This window comes from Triticum dicoccoides, chromosome 5A (assembly GCF_002162155.2).
Source record: "Triticum dicoccoides isolate Atlit2015 ecotype Zavitan chromosome 5A, WEW_v2.0, whole genome shotgun sequence".
Taxonomy (NCBI): domain Eukaryota; kingdom Viridiplantae; phylum Streptophyta; class Magnoliopsida; order Poales; family Poaceae; genus Triticum; species Triticum dicoccoides.
This window is the reverse complement of record NC_041388.1, coordinates 451,766,949-451,789,077: the sequence shown is the minus strand read 5'-3', so window position 1 is coordinate 451,789,077 and position 22,129 is coordinate 451,766,949.

Genomic DNA, 22,129 nt, shown 5'->3' with positions numbered 1-22,129 from the left:
CCACCCTCATGGGGCCCCTGTTGCTCCACCTACGTACTTCTTCCTCCTATATATACCCACGTACCCCCAAATGATCAGATACGGAGCGAAAATCCTAATTCCACCGCCGTAACTTTATGTATCCACGAGATCCCATCTTGGGGCCTGTTCCGGAGCTCCGCCGGAGGGGGCATCAATCACGAAGGGCTTCTACATCAACACCATAGCCTCTCCGATGAAGTGTGAGTAGTTTACTTCAGACCTACGGGTCCATAGTTAGTAGCTAGATGGCTTCTTCTCTCTTTTTGGATCTCAATATAATGTTCTCCCCCTCTCTTGTGGAGATCTATTCGATGTAATCTTATTTTTGCGGTGTGTTTGTTGAGACCGATGAATTGTGGGTTTATGATCAAGTCTATCTATGAATAATATTTGAATCTTCTCTGAATTCTTTTATGTATGATTGGTTATCTTTGCAAGTCTCTTCAAATTATCAGTTTGGTTTGGCCTACTAGATTGATCTTTCTTGCAATGGGAGAAGTGCTTAGCTTTGGGTTCAATCTTGCGGTGTCCTTTCCCGGTGACAGTAAGGGCAGCAGGGCATGTATTGTATTGTTGCCATCGAGGATTACAAGATGGGGTTTCCTTCATATTGCATGAGTCTATCCCTCTACATCATGTCATCTTGCTTAAGGCGTTACTCTATTTTTAACTTAATACTCTAGATGCATGCTGGATAGCAGTCGATGAGTGGAGTAATAGTAGTAGGTGCAGGCAGGAGTCGGTCTACTTGTCTCGGACGTGATGCCTATATACATGATCATACTTAGATATTCTCATAACTATGCTCAATTCCCTCAATTGCTCAACAGTAATTTGTTCACCCACCGTAGAATACTTATGCTCTCGAGAGAAGACACTAGTGAAACCTATGGCCCCCGGGTCTATCTTTATCATATCAATCTCCTACTACTTAGCTATTTACTTTGCCTTTATTTTACTTTGCATCTTTATCATAAAAATACCAAAAATATTATCTTATCATATCTATCAGATCTCACTCTCGTAAGTGGTCCTGTAGGGATTGACAACCCCTATTTGCGTTGGTTGCGAGGATTTATTTGTTGTGTGCAGGTACGAGGGACTCGCGCGTAGCCTCCTACTGGATCGATACCTTGGTTCTCAAAAACTGAGGGAAATACATATGCTACTTTGCTGCATCATCCCTTCCTCTTCGGGGAAAACTAACACAGTGCTAAAAGAGGTAGCAAGAAGGATTTCTGGCGCCGTTGCCGGGGAGGTCTACGCAAAAGTCAACATACCAAGTACCCATCACATACCCTTATCTCCCGCATTACATTATTTGCCATTTGCCTCTCGTTTTCCTCTCCCCCAATTCACCCTTGTCGTTTTCTTCGCCCTCTCTCTCTATCCTCCCTCTCTATTTGCCTCTTTTTGTCCGATTGCTTTTGTTTGCTTGTGTGTTAGTTTGCTTGCTTGTCACGATGGCTCAAGATAATACTAAATTGTGTGACTTCACCAATACCAACAACAATGATTTTATTAGCACTCTGATTGCTCCTCTTACCGATGCTGAATCTTGTGAAATTAATACTGCTTTGCTGAATCTTGTCATGAAAGTTCCGTTCTCCGGCCTTCCTAGTGAAGATGCCGCTACCCATCTAAATAGCTTCGTTGATTTGTGTGACATGCAAAAGAAGAAATATGTGGATAATTTAGATATATTAAAACTGAGCACCTTTCCAGCCCTCTCGGGCTATTAGCACTTTCAGCCTTTGGATCATCAGTTTAGGATGTTTTTGGCCGTTAGATTTACTCTTAATCCCGCCTGGAATCATTGTGTTCGCTAAAACCGAGTGTTTCCTTGTTGGGCCGCCGCTCCGGTGACTATTTTGGACCCCTGGTGTGAAATTGGGCCTAATGGGCTTTTACAAGTGTCCTTCCGTGCAGCCACACCCCACGACGCTCCTTTCGTCTCTCTGACTCTCGCGCACGAGACCTACCCTCGCCTACCCTAGGTGTGTCACCGCCGCCATGGTCTTCATCTCGCAGCTCCTCAATCACCCCGTCGGAGCGGCGTCTCCGTCTATGTACGCCTACTCGCGGTTGTCCTGTTTCTCCTGTATTCCCTAAAGGTGCAGCAGGGAGCATCTTTTTCTTGAGGCGACGATGAGCTACATCCCCAAATCGGTGGCGCACTAAATCCCTGAAGCATGTGTTCGATTTTTCAAGCCATGTCTGGAGTTCTCGGGCGCGCCGTCGCCAGATCCACCACGTCGAGCAACCAGCCAGTGGTACGTACAAACATCTGACCAGCTTCTAATTGGGGGGCCCTCTCGGTTGGGAGGGGCTCAGGGCGTGCATCACTTCGAGGGTCTGGAATGGCAGTAAGATAGGTTCCTTCAAGTGCAACTTCCAATTTATTCTGCATCTGACTTCTAGAGTTGAATAAATTGGTCAACAGAAGGTGGTCAGTATATTAGAGACTTCAAGAAATTTGAATCGAAAGTTGTCAAACTTGAGTACCTGAATATCATTGATCCACCTGAGAATACTGCATGTTATATTGAGTTTATGTGACGTCCATATACAGACGTCCTGGACTGACTGCATAACCATTTCTTTCAGGGGTAATTTTATAATTCACTATTAAAATGTGGAGTCGTGATGAGACCAGGTTACTTGCAGAGAGGTTAGCAGGGCAACACGTCCCGGCTTCGGGCCTCATGGACCTCACGCCGATCAGGTTGGTACGAACTGGCGCTCGACTATTTGTCTGTTCGACGGGCAAAACCGATCTGTTGTAGTTTGACGGAAGTACTCAATCTTCAGTTTGTGGTTGACTCATGGTGGATGATGTGTGCCACTTGCCTGTGACGCATAATGCAGTAGGTGTGACTTTTTGTTTTCTCTAGTACAAGCATCTGTGCATATAAGCTTACCTCACCTGGCACTCTCCGATCACCTTTACTACTCCAGCAACAGAACCTCTAGCAGCATGGTTCTTGGCTTGGTTACTCTCTATCTACATTTGTTTCTTTCCTGTACAACCCCTCTTCCATGCAATGATTACAATGTTCTAATATCTTACCAATCCTTATTTTGTGCAGGTGGTGTCCATACTGGTTGGATTCAATTGTTTCGGGTAAATCTTGGAGACTGGTTCTGGCATTTTGATTTGGGGAATCTTTTAGTTTTCAATCTCAAATGGCCATTGGACAGGTTATTACTAGCGCATTTTGGGAATTCTTAAGTTTCCACCTCCGGTGGATAGCGGCACTTAATTTTGTTTTAAAGTTCTCTATTTGTTGATTTGGTTTTCCATCATGCTCCAAGTTAAATGGATTTGTGCAGATTTTCTCTAAAGTAAATGATTGGTCAAGGCAAATGATTACCGATGCTAGAGTAGCAATTATGCAGATTTTCTCTAAGAATTACTTCATGTTCTGGTTCCTTTTTCTGTTATGTCTTGTGAGCATACACAAAGATGTCCAGGGAATATATATCTTCTCCAAGAAGCAAAGGTAAAATCTAATTAGAAGAACGCATGTTTTTAGTAGTAACACCTAACCTCCTTATTGGAAATGGGTTCCTGTGGTATCCACCAGACGTGTGTATGGGTGCTAGGTCAATTTTTTTGTAGTTATCCACTAACCCGGAAAACACCACGGAACCTGTTCGGCTCTTAGAATCAGACATCACAGAGCAGCCATTCCGGCAATTCTCAAATGTTGATGTCCATTCCAAGCTTTACATAGATATCTTTCCTTAAAATAAATAAATTATAGTTAGAAACAAGCCCGTCATAAAGGAGGATCTACACTTAGCAATTTTATTTCAATAGATTGAAGAAATGAATGAAAAACATGGTTTTTGTTATATATGTGAATATACTATTCGAATCCTTCTTGCTATTTTTATGAGGCATCACTTCACAATTTTTATTTATGGAGCTTCCTTCAGTATGTAGTCTATAGATGCAACTTTATTTATGGAGCTTCCTTCAGTATGTAGTCTCCTACCTGGTATGATGAACTGCTTACTAGATGCTGGTGTTAACCCAAATGTTCCTGCCAGACTGAGTTAATGAGTCTTATATTATTTCCTCCTCTGCCTTTGTGATCCCATTTTCATGCAGTACAAAGTTAAAATTAGTTTTATGTTTTTGTTTCAAGGATACTAGAAGAGGGGATCTTGACTGTTGAGGTCATTAAAGTAAACTTCACTATTTAGATTGATAAAGTTGAAATCTGATCTTACTTCCTGTGTTATAGTTTTCATTTCCACTAGAGGATTTCACTTTCATTACCAGTGCTGATGTTTTGTTTAGCATGGCTTGGGATATTTCATGTTCACGTATCAAAGACTCATTACCAGCGTTGATGTTTTATTTAGCATTGTTGCTAATTCATATATTTCCTTAAAATCTAAAAGGAAATATTATCATCATCTAACATCTCACACCCATAATCTGAATGTTGTGATTATTAAAGAAATAAGACTTGCTATTTTATAACTTAATAGGTGCCAACTTGTCTGCGAGCTACCAATTGAGCATCGAACGGAGATGGAAGTATTGTGCTCTTGTTTCTGACTGGATTAGCGCTAATGCACGATTGAGGTGCTGATGGTGCATGTATGTACGTGTAGCTGACTGAGGATGACACATTGCTTCTTAAAGTTTAGTGCTATGGCTTGGGGAAGTACCGATGCTAATTTGCTGTCAGTTTGATTTGTATTTTGTGATTTTGTTTTATTATAGCTTGAATTAAACAATGATACTGGGTGTTGTAAATGGTTTCCTTTAGATATAGTTGTTTTTAAGATCTAGTTTTGCCTGATACCGGCTAGCACACTGACCATTTGGATACATCAAGTGTTAGATTGAGAAATATGCACTGTGTCTATCAGTTTTTCCTATTGTTCATATTTATATTACAAATATTAGCATGTCTTCCAAGTATCTACAAATAAGGTGCATAACCAACCCATTGAAAATGATTAAACATTCATTATGGACTCAAGTTTGGAAACAAAACAAAAAATTTGTTGATAAACAACTCCATGTTTTTACATAAATTCCTAGCACTTCATACTATAGTAAAAAAAGGACGGGTGCGGCAACGCGCGCCAGCAATGATCTAGTGATATTGTTAAGTTGAAGCTATTTCCTTTTTCGCTTAGAGATCGTGCTAAAGCTTGGTTTTCGTCTTTGCCTAAAAATAGTATTGATTCATGGAACAAGTGCAAAGATGCTTTTATCTCTAAGTATTTTCCTCCCGCTAAGATCATCTCTCTTAGAAACGATATTATGAACTTTAAGCAACTTGATCATGAACATGTTGCACAAGCTTGGGAGAGAATGAAATTAATGATACGTAATTGCCCTACTCATGGTTTAAATTTGTGGATGATTATACAAAAATTTTATGCCGGATTGAATTTCTCTTCTAGAAATCTTTTAGATTCGGCCGTGGGAGGCACTTTATGGAAATCACCTTAGGAGAAGCTACTAAACTCCTAGATAATATTAGGGTTAATTATTCTCAATGGCATACTGAAAGATCTACTAATAGAAAGGTGCATGCGATAGAAGAAATTAATGTTTTGAGTGGAAAGATGGATGAACTTATGAAATTATTTGCTAATAAGAGTGTTTCTTCTGATCCTAATGATATGCCCTTGTCTACTTTGATTGAGAATAATAATGAATCTATGGATGTGAATTTTGTTGGTAGGAACAATTTTGGTAACAACGCGTATAGAGGAAATTTCAACCCTAGGCCTTATCCTAGTAATCCCTCTAATAATTATGGTAATTCCTACAACAATTCTTATGGAAATTATAATAAGATGACCTCTGATTTTGATTCTAATATTAAAGAATTTATTACTTTGCAAAAGAATTTTAATGCTATAATTGAGGAAAAATTGCTTAAGATTGATGATTAGGCTAGGAACGTTGATAGAATTGCTCTTGATGTTGATTCTTTGAAACTTAGATCTATTCCTCCTAAGCATGATATCAACGAGTCTCTCAAAGCCATGAGAATTTCCATTGATGAGTGCAAAGAAAGAACCGCTAGAATGCGTGCTAAGAAAGATGCCTTTATAAAAGTGTGTTCTTCTAGTTCCTATGAAAATAATGATGAAGATCTAAAAGTTATTGATGTGTCGCCTATTAAATCTTTGTTTTGCAATATGAATCTTGATAATGATGGGACTGAACATGATCCACCTTTACATAGAAGGCGTTCCAAGAATTCTGAATCTTTTGACCTTGATGCTAAATTTGATAAAAGTGTGATTGAAGAAATTAAAACCCTAGATGTTGCTAAACCCACTATTATGGATTTCAAGTAATTTAACTATGAAAATTGCTCTTTGATTGATTGTATTTCCTTGTTGCAATCCGTGCTAAATTCTCCTCATGCTTATAGTCAAAATAAAGCATTTACTAAACATATCGTTGATGCCTTGATGCAATCTGATGAAGAAAAACTTGAATTGGAAGTTTCTATCCCTAGAAAAATTTATGATGAGTGGTAACCAACCATTAAAATTAAAATTAAAGATCATGAATGCTATGCTTTATGTGATTTGGGTGCTAGTGCTTCCATGAACCCAAAGACTTTGTGTGATTTGTTAGGTTTCCGTGATTTTGATGATCGCTCTCTAAACTTGCACCTTGCAGATTCCACTATTAAGAAACCTATGGGAAGAATTAATGATGTTCTTATTGTTGCAAATAGAAATTATGTGCCCGTATATTTTATTGTTCTTGACATAGATTGCAATCCTTCATGTCCTATTATTCTTGGTAGACCTTTCCTTAGAACGATTGGTGCAATTATTGATATGAAGGAAGGAAATGTTAGATTCCAATTTCCATTAAGGAAAGGCATGTAACACTTTCCTAGAAATAAGATTAAATTACCTTATGAATCTATTATGAGAGCCACTTATGGATTGCCTACCAAAGATGGCAATACCTAGATCTATTCTTGCTTGTTATGCCTAGCTAGGGGCGTTAAATGATAGCGCTTGTTGGGAGTCAACCCAATTTTATTTTTATTTCTTGCTTTTTTCTCATGCTTAGTAATAAATAAGTTATTTAGACTCTGTTTTGGTTGTGTTTTTTGTGTTTAATTAGTGTTTGTGCCAAGTAGAACCGTTGGGAAGACTTGGGGAAAGTCTTGTTGAACTTGCTGTAAAAAACAGAAACTTTAGCGCTCACGAGAACTTCTGCCATTTTTATTTGGAAAGTGCTATTTAGTTAATTATTTTTGCAGATGATTAATAGATAAATTCCTCACGTCCAGCAATTTATTTTAGAATTGTTGGGGTTCCAGATCTTGCGTTAGCTACAGATTACTACATACTGTTCTGTTTTTGACAGATTCTGTTTTGCGTGTGTTGTTTGCTTATTTTGATGAATCTATGGCTATTAAAATAGTTTATAAACCATAGAGAAGTTGTAATACAGTAGGTATAACACCCATATAAATAAAGAATGAGTTCATTAAAGTACCTTGAAGTACTCTTTTGTTTTCTTTCGCTAACGGAGCTCACGAGTTTTCTACTTTAAGTTTTGTGTTGTGAAGTTTTCAAGTTTTGGGTAAAGATTTGATGGATTATGGAACAAGGAGTGGCAAGAGCCTAATCTTGGGGATGCCCATGGAACCCCCAAGATAATCTAAGGACACATAAAAGCCAAAGCTTGGGGATGCCTTCTCTTTCGTCTACTTCTATCGGTAACTTTACTTGGAGCTATATTTTTATTCGTCACATGATATGTGTTTTGCTTGGAGCGTCTTGTATGATTTGAGTCTTTATTTTTTAGTTTACCACAATCATCCTTGCTGTACACACCTTTTGAGAGAGCCATACATAATTTGGAATTTGCTAGAATACTCTATGTGCTTTGCTTATATCTTTTGAGTTATTTAGTTTTGCTCTAGTACTTCACTTATATATTTTAGAGCACGGTGGTGGATTTGTTTTATAGAAACTATTGATCTCTCTCATGCTTCACTTAGATTATTTTGAGAGTCTTAAATAGCATGGTAATTTGCTTAAAATCCTAATATGCTAGGTATTCAAAGTTAGTAAAATTTTCTTAAGAGTGTTTTGAATACTAAGAGAAGTTTGATGCTTGATGATTGTTTTGAGATATCGAGGTAATAATATCAAAGTCATGCTAGTTGAGTAGTTGTGAAATTTAGAAATACTTGTGTTGAGGTTTGCAAGTCCCATAGCATGCACGTATGGTAAACGTTATGCAATAAATTTGAAACATGAGGTGTTATTTGATTGTCTTCCTTATGAGTGGAGGTCGGGGACGAGCGATGGCCTTTTCCTACCAATCTATCCTCCTAGGAGCATGCGCATAGTACCAAGGTTTTTGATGACTTGTAGATTTTTGCAATAAGTATGTGAGTTCTTTATGACTAATGTTGAGTCCATGGATTATACGCACTCTCACCCTTCCATCCTTGCTAGCCTCTTCGGTACCGTGCATTGCCCTTTCTCACATTGAGAGTCGGCGCAAACTTCGCCGGTGCATCCAAACCCCGTGATATGATATGCTCTTTCACACATAAACCTCCTTATATCTTCCTCAAAACAGCCACCATACCTACCTATTATGGCATAAAAAAGATAAGGCCCCCCAAAAAAGAGAAAGGCCATAAAAAAGAAAAGGCCCAAATATAAAAAAAGGAAAATGAGAGAAAAAGAGAGAAGGGACAATGTTACTATCCTTTGCCACACTTGTGCTTCAAAGTAGCACCATGATCTTCATAGTAGAGAGTCTCTCATGTTATCACTTTCATATACTAGTGGGAATTTTTCATTATAGAACTTGGCTTGTATATTCCAACAATGGGCCTCCTCAAGTGCCCTAGGTCTTCGTGAGCAAGCAAGTTGGATGCACACCCACTAGTTTATTTTGTTGAGCTTTCATACATTTATAGCTCCAGTGCATCCGTTGCATGGCAATCCCTACTCCTTGCATTAACATCAATCGGTGGGCATCTCCATAGCCCATTGATTAGCCTCGTTGATGTGAGACTTTCTCCTTTTTTGCCTTCTCCACATAACCCCCCCTCATTATATTCTATTCCACCTATAGTGCTATGTCCATGGCTCGCGCTCATGTATTGCGTGAAAGTTTATAGGTTTGAGATTACTAAAGTATGAATCAATTGCTTGGCTTGTCATCGGGGTTGTGCATGATGATAGCATTCTTGTGTGACGAAAATGAAACATGACTAAACCATATGATTTTGTAGGGATGAACTTTCTTTGGCCATGTTATTTTGAGAAGACATAATTGCTTAGTTAGTATGCTTGAAGTATTATCATTTTTATGTCAATATGAAATTTTGTCTTGAATCTTTCGGATCTGAATATTCATACCATAATTAAGAAGAATTACATTAAAATTATGCGAAGTAGCACTTCGCATCAAAAATTCTGTTTTTATCATTTACCTACTCGAGGACGACCAGGAATTAAGCTTGGGGATGCTTGATACTCTCCAACGTATCTATAATTTTTGATTGCTCCATGCTATATTATCTACTGTTTTGGACATTATTGGGCTTTATTATCCACTTTTATATTATTTTTGGGACTAACCTATTAACCGGAGGCCCAGCCCAAAATTGCTGTCTTTTGCCTGTTTTAGGGTTTCGAAGAAAAGGAATATCAAACGGAGTCCAAACGGAATGAAACCTTCGGGAACACTATTTTCTCATCGAATACAACTTAGGAGACTTGGACCCTACGTCAAGCCACGTAACAGGAGCCCACGAGGTAGGGGGATCGCCTACCCCCCAAGCGCGCCCTCCACCCTCGTGGGGCCCCTGTTGCTCCACTAACGTACTTCTTCCTCCTATATAGAGCCACATACCCCCAAATGATCAGATACGGAGTCAAAACACTAATTCCACCACCGTAACTTCCTGTATCCACGAGATCCCATCTTGGGGCCTGTTCCGGAGCTCCGCCGGAGGGGGCATCAATTACGGAGGGCTTCTACATCAACACCATAGCCTCTCCGATGAAGTGTGAGTAGTTTACTTCAGACCTACGGGTCCATAGTTAGTAGCTAGATGGCTTCTTCTCTACTTTTGGATCTCAATACAATGTTCTCCCCGTCTCTTGTGGAGATCTATTCGATGTAATCTTCTTTTTGCGGTGTGTTTGTTGAGATCGATGAATTGTGGGTTTATGATCAAGTCTATCTATGAATAATATTTGAATCTTCTCTAAATTCTTTTAGGTATGATTGGTTATCTTTGCGAGTCTCTTCGAATTATCAGTTTGGTTTGGCCTACTATATTGATCTTTCTTGCAATGGGAGAAGTGCTTAGCTTTGGGTTCAATCTTGCGGTGTCCTTTCCCGGTGACAGTAAGGGCAGCAAGGCACGTATTGTATTGTTGCCATCGAGGATAACAAGATGGAGTTTTCTTCATATTGCATGAGTCCATCCCTCTATATCATGTCATCTTGCTTAAGGCGTTACTCTGTTTTTAACTTAATACTCTAGATGCATGTTGTATAGCGGTCGATGAGTGGAGTAATAGTAGTAGGTGCAGGCAGGAGTCGGTCTACTTGTCTCGGACGTGATGCCTATATACATGATCATAGTTAATATTCTCATAACTATGCTCAATTCTGTCAATTGCTCAACAATAATTTGTTCACCCACCGTAGAATACTTATGCTCTCGAGAGAAGCCACTAATGAAACCTATGGCCCCCGGGTCTATCTTTATCATATCAATCTCCTACTACTTAGTTATTTACTTTGCCTTTATTTTACTTTGCATCTTTATCATAAAAATACCAAAAAATTATCTTATCATATCTATCAGGTCTCACTCTCGTAAGTGGCCCTATAGGGATTGACAACCCCTATTTGTGTTGGTTGCAAGGATTTATTTGTTGTGTGCAGGTACGTGGGACTCGCGCATAGCCTCCTACTGGATTGATACCTTGGTTCTCAAAAACTGAGGGAAATACTTACGCTACTTTGCTGCAACATCCCTTCCTCTTCGGGGAAAACCAACGCAGTGCTAAAAGAGGTAGCATCCATATATTCATAATCATTGCCTAGATATTCTCATAACTATGAGCTCTTCTATCAATTGCTCGGCAGTAATTTATTCACCCACCGTAATACTTGCTATCATGAGAGAAGCCACTTGTGAAACCTATGGCCCCCGAGTCTTTTCTTATTATATTGCATCTCTTTTATTTACATCACATCTCGTTTACTATTTTACAATCTTTATTTTCCAATCTATACAACTAAAATACCAAAAATATTTATCTTACTATCTTTATCATATCTCACTTTCACAAGTGACCGTGAAGGGATTGCCAATCCCTTTATCGCGTTGGTTGCGAGGTTCTTGATTGTTTGTGCAGTTACTAGGCGACTTGCGTGTTACCTCCTACTGGATTGATACCTTGGTTCTCAAAACTGAGGGAAATACTTATGCTACTTTGCTGCATCATGCTTTCCTCTTCAAGGGAAAACCAACGCATGCTCAAGAGGTAGCAAGAAAGGATTTCCGGCGCAGTTGCCGGGGAGATCTACGCTCAAGTCAAGACATACCAAGTACCCGTGATAAACTCTTCTCCCTCGCATTACATTATTTGCCATTTGCCTCTCGTTTTCCTTTCCCCCACTTCACCTTTGCCGTTTTATTCGCCCCTCTTCCGTTCGTCCTTCTGTTTACTCGTGTTACCATGTGCCTTCTGTTAGCTTGTGTCTTCGCTTGCTAAATATCTATTGATATGGATCCTCATCCTCTTGCTAATATTTTTAAAAGATCTAGTTATGATGAACCAATTGCTAGTGAGTTGAGTACACCAGATTATCTTTATGAGGTTTTGCTTGAAATTCATGAATCTGAAAATTGTGATGAAGTGCTTTATGAAGTGATTCACGATAAATCTTTGAATAAAAAGCATGATTGCAATGATGTTATTATAAATTCTATTAACGTCAATTGTGCTAATAATATGCAAAACCCTAAGCTTGGGGATGCTAGTTTTGCTATATCCACTACTTGTTGCAATGATCATGATTGGGGTGATTTTTCTTATGATCTTGAAAATTTATTTAAGCCTCATGATGAATATAAGATTGATAATAATGTTTGCAATATTGAAAGTGGTTTTGGAAGAGTGTCAACTTTAGATCCCATGTATTTGGAGAATGTTCAATCTTATGCAATTTTTTTGATAAAAGTGGGTTTGAAGAGGTCATGACTTTAGTTAATGTTAATCCCACTATTTTGGAAGAGTGTCAACTTTGCATGCATGTGGATCGTGTTGAAAATATTTTATGTGATAGCTATTTTGTTGAATTTTATTATGATCCCACATGTAATTATTATGAGAGAGGAAAATATGATTGTAGAAATTTTCATGTTACTAAATTACTTCTTGTTATGTTGAGATTGCTATTGTTTCTTTCCACTTCCTTGCATATGCTAGTTTTTGCTAGCTATGATAATTTGCTTGCATATAAGATGCCTATGTGTAGGAAGTATGTTAGACTTAGATGTGTTTGTCATGTGTTTCATGATGCTCTCTTTGTCCTTCAATTCTTGTTTTTCATGTGAGCGTCATTGAAATTATCAATGCCTAGCTAGGGGCGTTAAACGATAGCGCTTGTTGGGAGGCAACCCATTTTTATTTTTGTTCTTTACTTTTTGTTCCTGTTTAGTAATAAATAATTTATCTAGCCTCTGTTATGATTGTGTTTTTATGTTTTAATTAGTGTTTGTGCCAAGTAAAGCCTTTAGGATCTTCTTGGGTGATTGTTGTTTGATCTTGCTGATAAAAATAGAAAGTATGCGCTCACGAAGATAATTTTCATTTTTTACCAGAGAGCGATAAAATACAAATTCCAACTGCAGTAGATCAATATACAAATTATTTAGGTCGTCCTAATGTTTTATAATTTTTGGAGTCACAGAAGTATTCGAAACCTCTAGATCTTCGTGTGTTGTTTGCTTATTTTGATGAATCTATGGGTAGTATCAGGGGGTATGAACCATAGAGAAGTTGGAATATAGTCGGTTTAACACCAATATAAATAAAGAATGAGTTGATTACAGTACATTAAAGTGGTGGTTTGTTTTCTTATACTAACGGAGCTCATGAGATTTTCTGTTGAGTTTTGTGTTGTGAAGTTTTCAAGTTTTTGGGTGAAGATTCAATGGATTTTGGAACAAGGAGTGGCAAGAACCTAAGCTTGGGGATTCCCAAGGCACCCCAAGCTAAAATTCAAGGACAACCAAAAGCCTAATCTTGGGGATGCCCCGGAAGGCATCCCCTCTTTCGTCTTTGTCTATCGGTAACTTTACTTGAGGCTATATTTTTATTCACCACATGATATGTGTTTTGCTTGGAGCGTCTTGTATGATTTGAGTCTTTGCTTTTTAGTTTACCACAATCATCCTTTCTGTACACACCTTTTGATAGAGACACACGTGAATCGGAATTTATTAGAATACTCTATCTGCTTCACTTATATCTTTTGAGCTAGATAATTTTGCTCTAGTGCTTCACTTATATCTTTTTAGAGCACGGTGGTGGTTTTATTTTATAAAAAATATTGATCTCTCATGCTTCACTTATATAATTTTGAGAGTCTTGTAGAACAACATGGTAATTTGCTTTGGTTATAAAATTAGTATAATATGATGGGCATTCAAGATGGGAATAATAAAAACTTTCATATAGAGAGCATTATGAGAAGTTTGATACTTGATAATTGTTTTGAGATATAAACATGGTGATATAGTCGTGCTAGTTGAGTAATTGTGATATTAGAGTCATGCTATTAGAGTCGTGCTAGTTGGTTATAAAATTAGTCCTAATATGATGGGCATTCAAGATGGGTATAATAAAAACTTTTATATAGAGAGCATTATGAGAAGTTTGATACTTGATAATTGTTTTGGGATATAAAGATGGTGATATTAGAGTCATGCTAGTTGAGTAATTGTGAAATTGAGAAATACTTGTGTTGAGGCTTGAAAGTCTCGTAGCATGCACGTATGGTAACCGTTGTGTGAAAAATTTGAAGCATGAGGTGTTTCTTTGATTGCCTTCCTTATGAGTGGCGGTCGGGGACGAGCGATGATCTTTTACTACCAATCTACCCCCCTAGGAGCATGCGCGTAGTGCTTGGTTTTGATGACTTGTAGATTTTTGCAATAAGTATGTGAGTTCTTTATGACTAATGTTGAGTCCATGGATTATACACACTCTCACCCTTCCACCATTGCTAGCCTCTCTTGTGCCGCGCAACTTTCGCTGGTACAATAAACCCATCATTTACCTTCCTCAAAACAGCCGCCATACCTACTTATTATGGCATTCCCATAGCCATTCCGAGATATATTGCCATGCAACTTTCCACCGTTCCATTTATTATGACATGCTTCATCATAGTCATATTGCTTTGCATGATCATGTAGTCGACATCGTATTTGTGGCATGGCCACCATTCATAATTTTTCATACATGTCACTCTTGATTCATTGCACATCCCGATACACTGTCGGAGGCATCTACATAGAGACATATTTTGTTCTAAGTATCGAGTTGTAATTCTTGAGTTGTAAGTAAATAAAAGTGTGATGATCTTCATTATTAGAGCATTTTCCCATGTGAGGAAAGGATGATGGAGACTATGATTCCCCCACAAGTCGGGAGGAGACTCCAGACGAAAAAGAAAAAAAGGAGGCCATAAAAAAAAGAGAAGGCCCAAACAAAAAAATGAGAGAAAAAGAGAGAAGGGGCAACGTTACTATACTTTTTCCACACTTGTGCTTCAAAGTAGCACCATGATCTTCATGATAGAGAGTCTCTTATGTTGTCACTTTCATATACTAGTGGGAATTTTCCATTATAGATCTTGGCTTGTATATTCCAATGATGGGCTTCCTCAAATTGCCCTAGGTCTTCGTGTGCAAGCAAGTTGGATGCACACCCACTCAGTTACTTTTGTTGAGATTTCATACACTTATAGCTCTAGTGCATCCGTTGCATGGCAATCCCTACTCACTCACATTGATATCTATTGATGGGCATCTCCATAGCCCATTGATATGCCTAGTTGATGTGAGACTATCTTCCTCCTTTTTGTCTTCTCCACAACCCCCATTCTATTCCACCTATAGTGCTATGTCCATGGCTCGCGCTCATATATTGCGTGGAAGTTGAAAAAGTTTGAGAATGCTAAAGTATGAAACAATTGCTTGCCTTGTCATCAGGGTTGTGCATGACGGGAGCATTTTGTGTGACGAAAATGAAGCATAGCCAAACTATATGATTTTGAGAAGACATAATTGCTTGGTTAGTATGCTTGAAGTATTATTATTCACTGGGGCTATGTTATTTTGAGAAGACATATTTGCTTGGTTAGTATGCTTGAAGTATTATTATTTTTATGTCAATATTAAACTTTTTTCTTGAACTTTTCAGATCTGAACATTCATGCCACAATAAAGAAAATTACATTGAAAATTATGTTAGGTAGCATTCCACATCAATTTTTTTGTTTTTTTATCATTTACCTACTCAAGGATGAGCAGGAATTAAGCTTGGGGATGCTTGATATGTCTCCAACGTATCTATAATTTTTGATTGTTGCATGCTATTATATCATCTGTTTTGGATGTTTAATGGGCTTTAATATGCTCTTTTATATTATTTTTGGGACTAACCGATTAACTGGAGGCCCAGTGCCAGTTTCTGTTTTTTTGCCTATTTCAGTGTTTCGTAGAAAGGAATATCAAACAGCATCCAAACGGAACAAAACCTTCACGAGGACCTTTCTTGGAACAAACGCAAACCAAGAGACTTGGAGTGGAAGTCTGGAACTCCTCGAAGCATCCACGAGAAAGGAGGGCGCGCCCAGGGCGGTAGGCCCGTGCCCCCACCCTCGTGGGCCCCACGGAGCTCCACCGACGTACTTCTTTCGCCTATATATATACTCTTATACCCTAAAAACATAAGGGGGAGCGACAAAACCACTTTTCCACCGCCGCAACCTTCTGTACCCGGGAGATCCCTTCTGGGGCCTTTTCCGGTGATCTGCCAGAGGGGGATTCGATCACGGAGGGCTTCTACATCAACACCATAGCCTCTCCGATGATGTGTGAGTAGTTTACCATGGACCTTAGGGTCCATAGTTATTAGCTAGATGGCTTCTTCTCTATCTTTGGTTTTCAATACAAAGTTCTCCTTGATGTTCTTGGAGATCTATTCAATGTAATACTTTTTGCGGTGTGTTTGCCGAGATCCGATGAATTGTGGATTTATGATCAAGTTTATCTATGAATAATATTTGGTTCTTCTCTGAATTCTTATATGCATGATTTTATATCTTTGCAAGTCTCTTCGAATTATCGGTTTAGTTTGGCCTACTAGATTGATCTTTCTTGCAATGGGAGAAGTGCTTGACTTTGGGTTCAATCTTGCGGTGTCCTTTCCCAGTGACAGTAGGGGTAGAAAAGGCACATATTGTATTGTTTCCATCGAGGATAAAAAGATGTGGTTTATATCATATTTCTTGAGTTTATCCCTCTGCATCATGTCATCTTGCCTAAAGCATTACTCTATTCTTATGAACTTAATACTCTAGATGCATGCTGGATAGCAGATAATGTGTGGATTAATAGTAGTAGATGCAGAATCGTTTCGGTCTACTTAACACGGACGTGATGCCTATATTCATAATCATTGCCTAGATATTCTCATAACTATGCACTTTTCTATCAATTGCTCGGCAGTAATTTGTTCACCCACCGTAATACTTGCTATCATGAGAGAAGCCACTAGTGAAACCTATGGCCCCCAAGTCTCTTTCTTATTATATTGCATCTCTTTTATTTACATTGCATCTCGTTTACTATTTTGCAATTTTATTTTCCAATCTATACAACAAAAAATCCAAAAATATTTATCTTACTATGTTTATCAGATCTCACTTTTGCAAGTGACCGTGAAGGGATTGACAACCCCTTTATCGCGTTGGTTGCGAGGTTCTTGATTGTTTGTGCAGGTACTAGGTGACTTGCGTGTTATCTCCTGCTGGATTGATATCTTGGTTCTCAAAACTGAGGGAAATACTTACGCTACTTTGCTGCATCACCCTTTCCTCTTCATGGGAAAAACCAATGCATACTAAAGAGGTAGCATTGCATCATATACAACTCTTCTTTAAGATATCCATTAAGGAATGCAGTTTTCACATCCATTTGCCAAATTTCATAATCATAAAATGCGGCAATTTCTAACATGATCCGGACAGACTTAAGCATCGCTACGGGTGAGAAGGTCTCATCGTAGTCAACTCCTTGAACTTGTCAACCTTTTGCAACAAGTCGAGCTTTGTAGACAGTAACATTACCGATAGCGTCAGTCTTCTTCTTGAAGATCAATTTATTCTCTATGGCTTGCCGATCATCGAGAAAGTCAACCAAAGTCCATACTTTGTTTTCATACATGGATCCCATCTCATATTTCATGGCCTCAAGCAATTTCACGGAATCTGGGCTCATCATCGCTTCCTCATAGTTCGTAGGTTCGTCATGGTCAAGTAAGATGACCTCCAGAACAGGATTACCGTACACTCTAGTGCGGATCTTACTCTGGATGACCTACAAGGTTCGGTAGTAACTTGATCAGAAGTTTCATGATCATCATCATTAGCTTCCTCATTAATTGGTGTAGGAATCACTGGAACTGGTTTATGTGATGAACTACTTTCCAACAAGGGAGCAGGTACAATTACCTCATCAAGTTCAACTTTCCTACCACTCACTTCTTCGGGAGAAACTCCTTCTCTAGAAAGGATCCATTCTTAGCAACGAATATCTTGCCTTAGGATCAATGATAGAAGGTGTACCTAACAATCTCCTTTGGGTATCCTATGAAGACACATTTCTCCGATTTTGGTTCAAGCTTATCAGGTTGAAGCTTTTCACATAAGCATCGCAACCCCAAACTTTAAGAAACGACAACTTGCGTTTCTTGCCAAACCATAGTTCATATGGTGTCATCTCAACGGATTTAGATGGTGCCCTATTTAACGTGAATGTAGCCGTATCTAAAGTGTAACCCCAAAATGATAGCGGTTAATCAGTAAGAGACATCATAGATCGCACCATATCTAATAAAGTACGATTACGACATTCAGACACATCATTACGCTGTGGTGTTCTGGGTGGCGTGAGTTGTGAAACTATTCCGCGTTGTTTCAAATGAAGACCAAACTCGTAACTCAAATATTCTCCTCCACGATCAGATCGGAGAAATTTTATTTCCTTGTTATGATGATTTTCCACTTCACTCTGAAATTCTTTAAACTTTTCAAACGTTTCAGACTTATGTTTCATCGAGTAGACATACCCATATCTGCTCAAATCATTTGTGAAGGTTAGAAAATAATGATACCCACCGCGAGCATCAACACTCATCGGACCACATACATCAGTCTGTATTATTTCCAATAAGTCTGTTGCTCGCTCTAGTGTTCAGGAGAACGGAGTCTTAGTCATATTGCCCATGAGGCATGGTTCGCAAGCATCCAGTGATTCATGATTAAGTGATTCCAAAAGCCCATCAGCATGGAGTTTCTTCATGCGCTTTACACCAATATGACCTAAACAGCAGTGCCAAAAATAAGTTGTACTATCATTATTAAATTTATATCTTTTGGCTTCAATACTATGAATATGTGTATCACTACTATCAAGATTTAGTAAAAATAGACCACTCATCAAGGGTGCATGACCATAAAAGATATTACTCATATAAATAGAACAACCATTATTCTCTGATTTAAATGAATAACCATCTCGCATCAAACAGGATCCAGATATAATGTTCATGCACAACGCTGGCACCAAATAACAATTATTCAGGTCTAAAACTAATCCCGAAGGTAGATGCAGAGGTAGCGTGCCGTCGGCGATCACATCGACTTTGGAACCATTTCCCACGTGCATCGTCACCTCGTGCTTAGCCAATCTTCGCTTAATCCGAAGCCCCTGTTTTGAGTTGCAAATACTAGCAACAGAACTAGTATCAAACACCCAGGCGCTACTGCGAGCATTAGTAAGGTACACATCAATAACATGTATATAAAATATACCTTTCACTTTGCCATCCTTCATTTCTGCCAAATACTTGGGGCAGTTCCGCTTCCAGTGACCAGTCCCTTTACAATAGAAGCACTCAGTCTCAGGCTTAGGTCCAGACTTGGGCTTCTTCACTTGAGAAGCAACTTGCTTGTCGTCTTCTTGAAGTTCCCCTTCTTTAATTTGCCCTTCTTCTTGAAACCGGTGGTCTTGTTGACCATCAACACTTGATGCTCCTTCTTGATTTATACCTCCGCAACCTTTAGCATCGCGAAGAGCTCAGGAATAGTCTTACCCATCCCTTGCATATTATAGTTCATCATGGAGCTTTTGTAGCTTGGTGGCAGTGATTGAAGAACTTTGTCAATGACACTATCAACCGGAAGATTAACTCCCAGCTGAGTCAAGTGGTTGTGGTACCCAGACGTTCTGAGTATGTGCTCACTGACAGAGCTATTATCCTCCATTTTGCAGCTATAGAACTTATTGGAGACTTCATATCTCTCAATCCGGGCATTTGCTTGAAATATTAACTTCAACTCCTGGAACATCTCATATGCTCCATGACTTTCAAAACGTCGTCGAAGTCCCGGTTCTAAGCCGTAAAGCATGGCACACTGAACTATCGAGTAGTCATCAGCTTTGCTCTGCCAGACGTTCATAACATCTAGGGTTGCTCCTGCAGCGGGTTTGTCACCTAGCAGTGCTTCCAGGACGCAATTCTTCTATGCAGCATTGAAGATAATCCTCAAGTTACAGACCCAGTCCGTGTAGTGGCTACCATCATCTTTCAACTTATCTTTCTCTAGGAACGCATTAAAATTCAACGAAACAATAGCACGGGCCATTTATCTACAATAACATAGACATGCAAAATACTATCAGGTACTAAGTTCATGATTAATTAATGTTCAATTAATCATATAACTTAAGAACTCCCACTTAGATAGACATCCCTCTAATCATCTAAGTGATCACATGATCCATATCAACTAAACCATGCCGAATCATCATGTGAGATGGAGTAGTTTTCAATGGTGAACATCACTATGTTGATCATATCTGTTGGGTTCTATGGTAGGGTGCGTCGACTGCAAATTAAAAATTTCCTACACGCAGAACAACCAAGAACATGCTACGGGAGATGGATCATAGTCCGTTACCACTAGACGCGCAGTGCCGTGTAGCAGAAGAAGAGTTGGGGCAGCGTGTCCACGTGGATCGTCTCCTCCTCGTCCGATCTCCCTCGAACAACCAGTCGTCGGTTCCCCTCGTACAAGTTTGCCGGAGCGGCGCAAGTGCACTACCTCTAACGGTATCCGCATGTGCAGGAGGAACGTCGTGCGGCGGACTGCTAGGTCTGATCACACAACCGGCGGCGAGTGGAGGTGTCTATTCGCAACACATGCAAACCCTAGTGACAGCGCCGAAGCGATCAATCGCATGAGTGTGCGGCACGTCCACTTTATATAGGCGTCCATCGCGGGCTCAACACTTGGGCCTCGCATGGACCCTAAAGCCCATAAGTCTACTCGGCCAGACTCCAAATACAGCTCGAATCACATCCGACCAGTGTCCTTGGATCCGACCTTGTAGGTTCCTTCCCTTAAGCGTGCGACCCCTTAGGTTCAAGCCGGCTTGGTCGCAGTTCGGATTACCTCTGAACTGCACGGTTGGTAGCGGCCCCTAGCAAGGCATGCCAAACACCAAGCAGACTATGAAGCTAGTTAGGCGAACCTGTACATCACACATTTGTTCCCTTTGCCACACGATATATGTTGTCGGGCTCAAGGCAAGTCTCTCATCCTTGTGCTAGCCCGACCTCTTTCTCATTCCAGTGATGTCGACCACAAATCGGCTTAACTCATAATCCTAATCGCATGGCCATGCTTATCTTGGTCGGATCACACGAGGGGCCCAGAGTATATCTCTCCTGATCGGAGGGGCAAATCCCATCTTGCTCGACCATGTCTCGCAGCATGGGTCTGGACAAGCCCGAAACCTACCTTTGTAACTACCCAGCCACGGAGTAGCGGTTGGTTGGCCCAAAGCAAGTCTGTCACCATCCCGAGTACATGCACCAACTCAGGCCATAGGACATAGAACGTATGTTGTACTAGAGACTCAAAGATGACATATCGCTGCGTCTCATAGTTGGGTCTGTCCGACTCAGACCTTATCTCAACTCGGATCCAACTATGTTGAATCCGACTAGATCCTTGCAAATTCGTATTATCCAGTTAACATCCAATGCCCCATGGCTAGTGAGACCAAGCCATCGACCATGTTATATGCTAGTCTAGTTGGCTGCACGTCCACACAACCCTTTCGACTAGGGACCTTTTAGGATAGTCATCATACAATGCATAGTCCCACAAACAAGTCATGTACTTGCTGATACACATCATTGATAATGTCCAAGGACTATCTTTATTCATAAACACATAGGAAATATCATCATACATGATTGCCTCTTAGTCATCTTGCCCATGAGGCATGGTTTGCAAGCATCAAGTGATTCATAATCAAGCGATTCCAAAAGCCCATTAGCATGGAGTTTCCTCATGCGCTTTATACCAATATGACCTAAACGGCAATGCCACAAATAAGTTGCACTATCGTTATTAAACTTATATCTTTTGGCTTCAATACTATGAACATGTGTATCACTACTATCAAGATTTAGTAAAAATAGACCACTCATCAAGGGTGCATGACCTTAAAAGATATCACTCATATAAATAGAACAACCATTATTCTCTAATTTAAATGAATAACCATCTCGCATCAAACAAGATCCAGATATAATGTTCATGCTCAACTCTGGCACCAAATAAAAATAATTCAGATCTAAAACTAATCCCGAAGGTAGATGTAGAAGGTAGCGTGCCGTCAGCGATCACATCGACTTTGGAACCATTTCCCACGCGCATCGTGATACGTCTCCA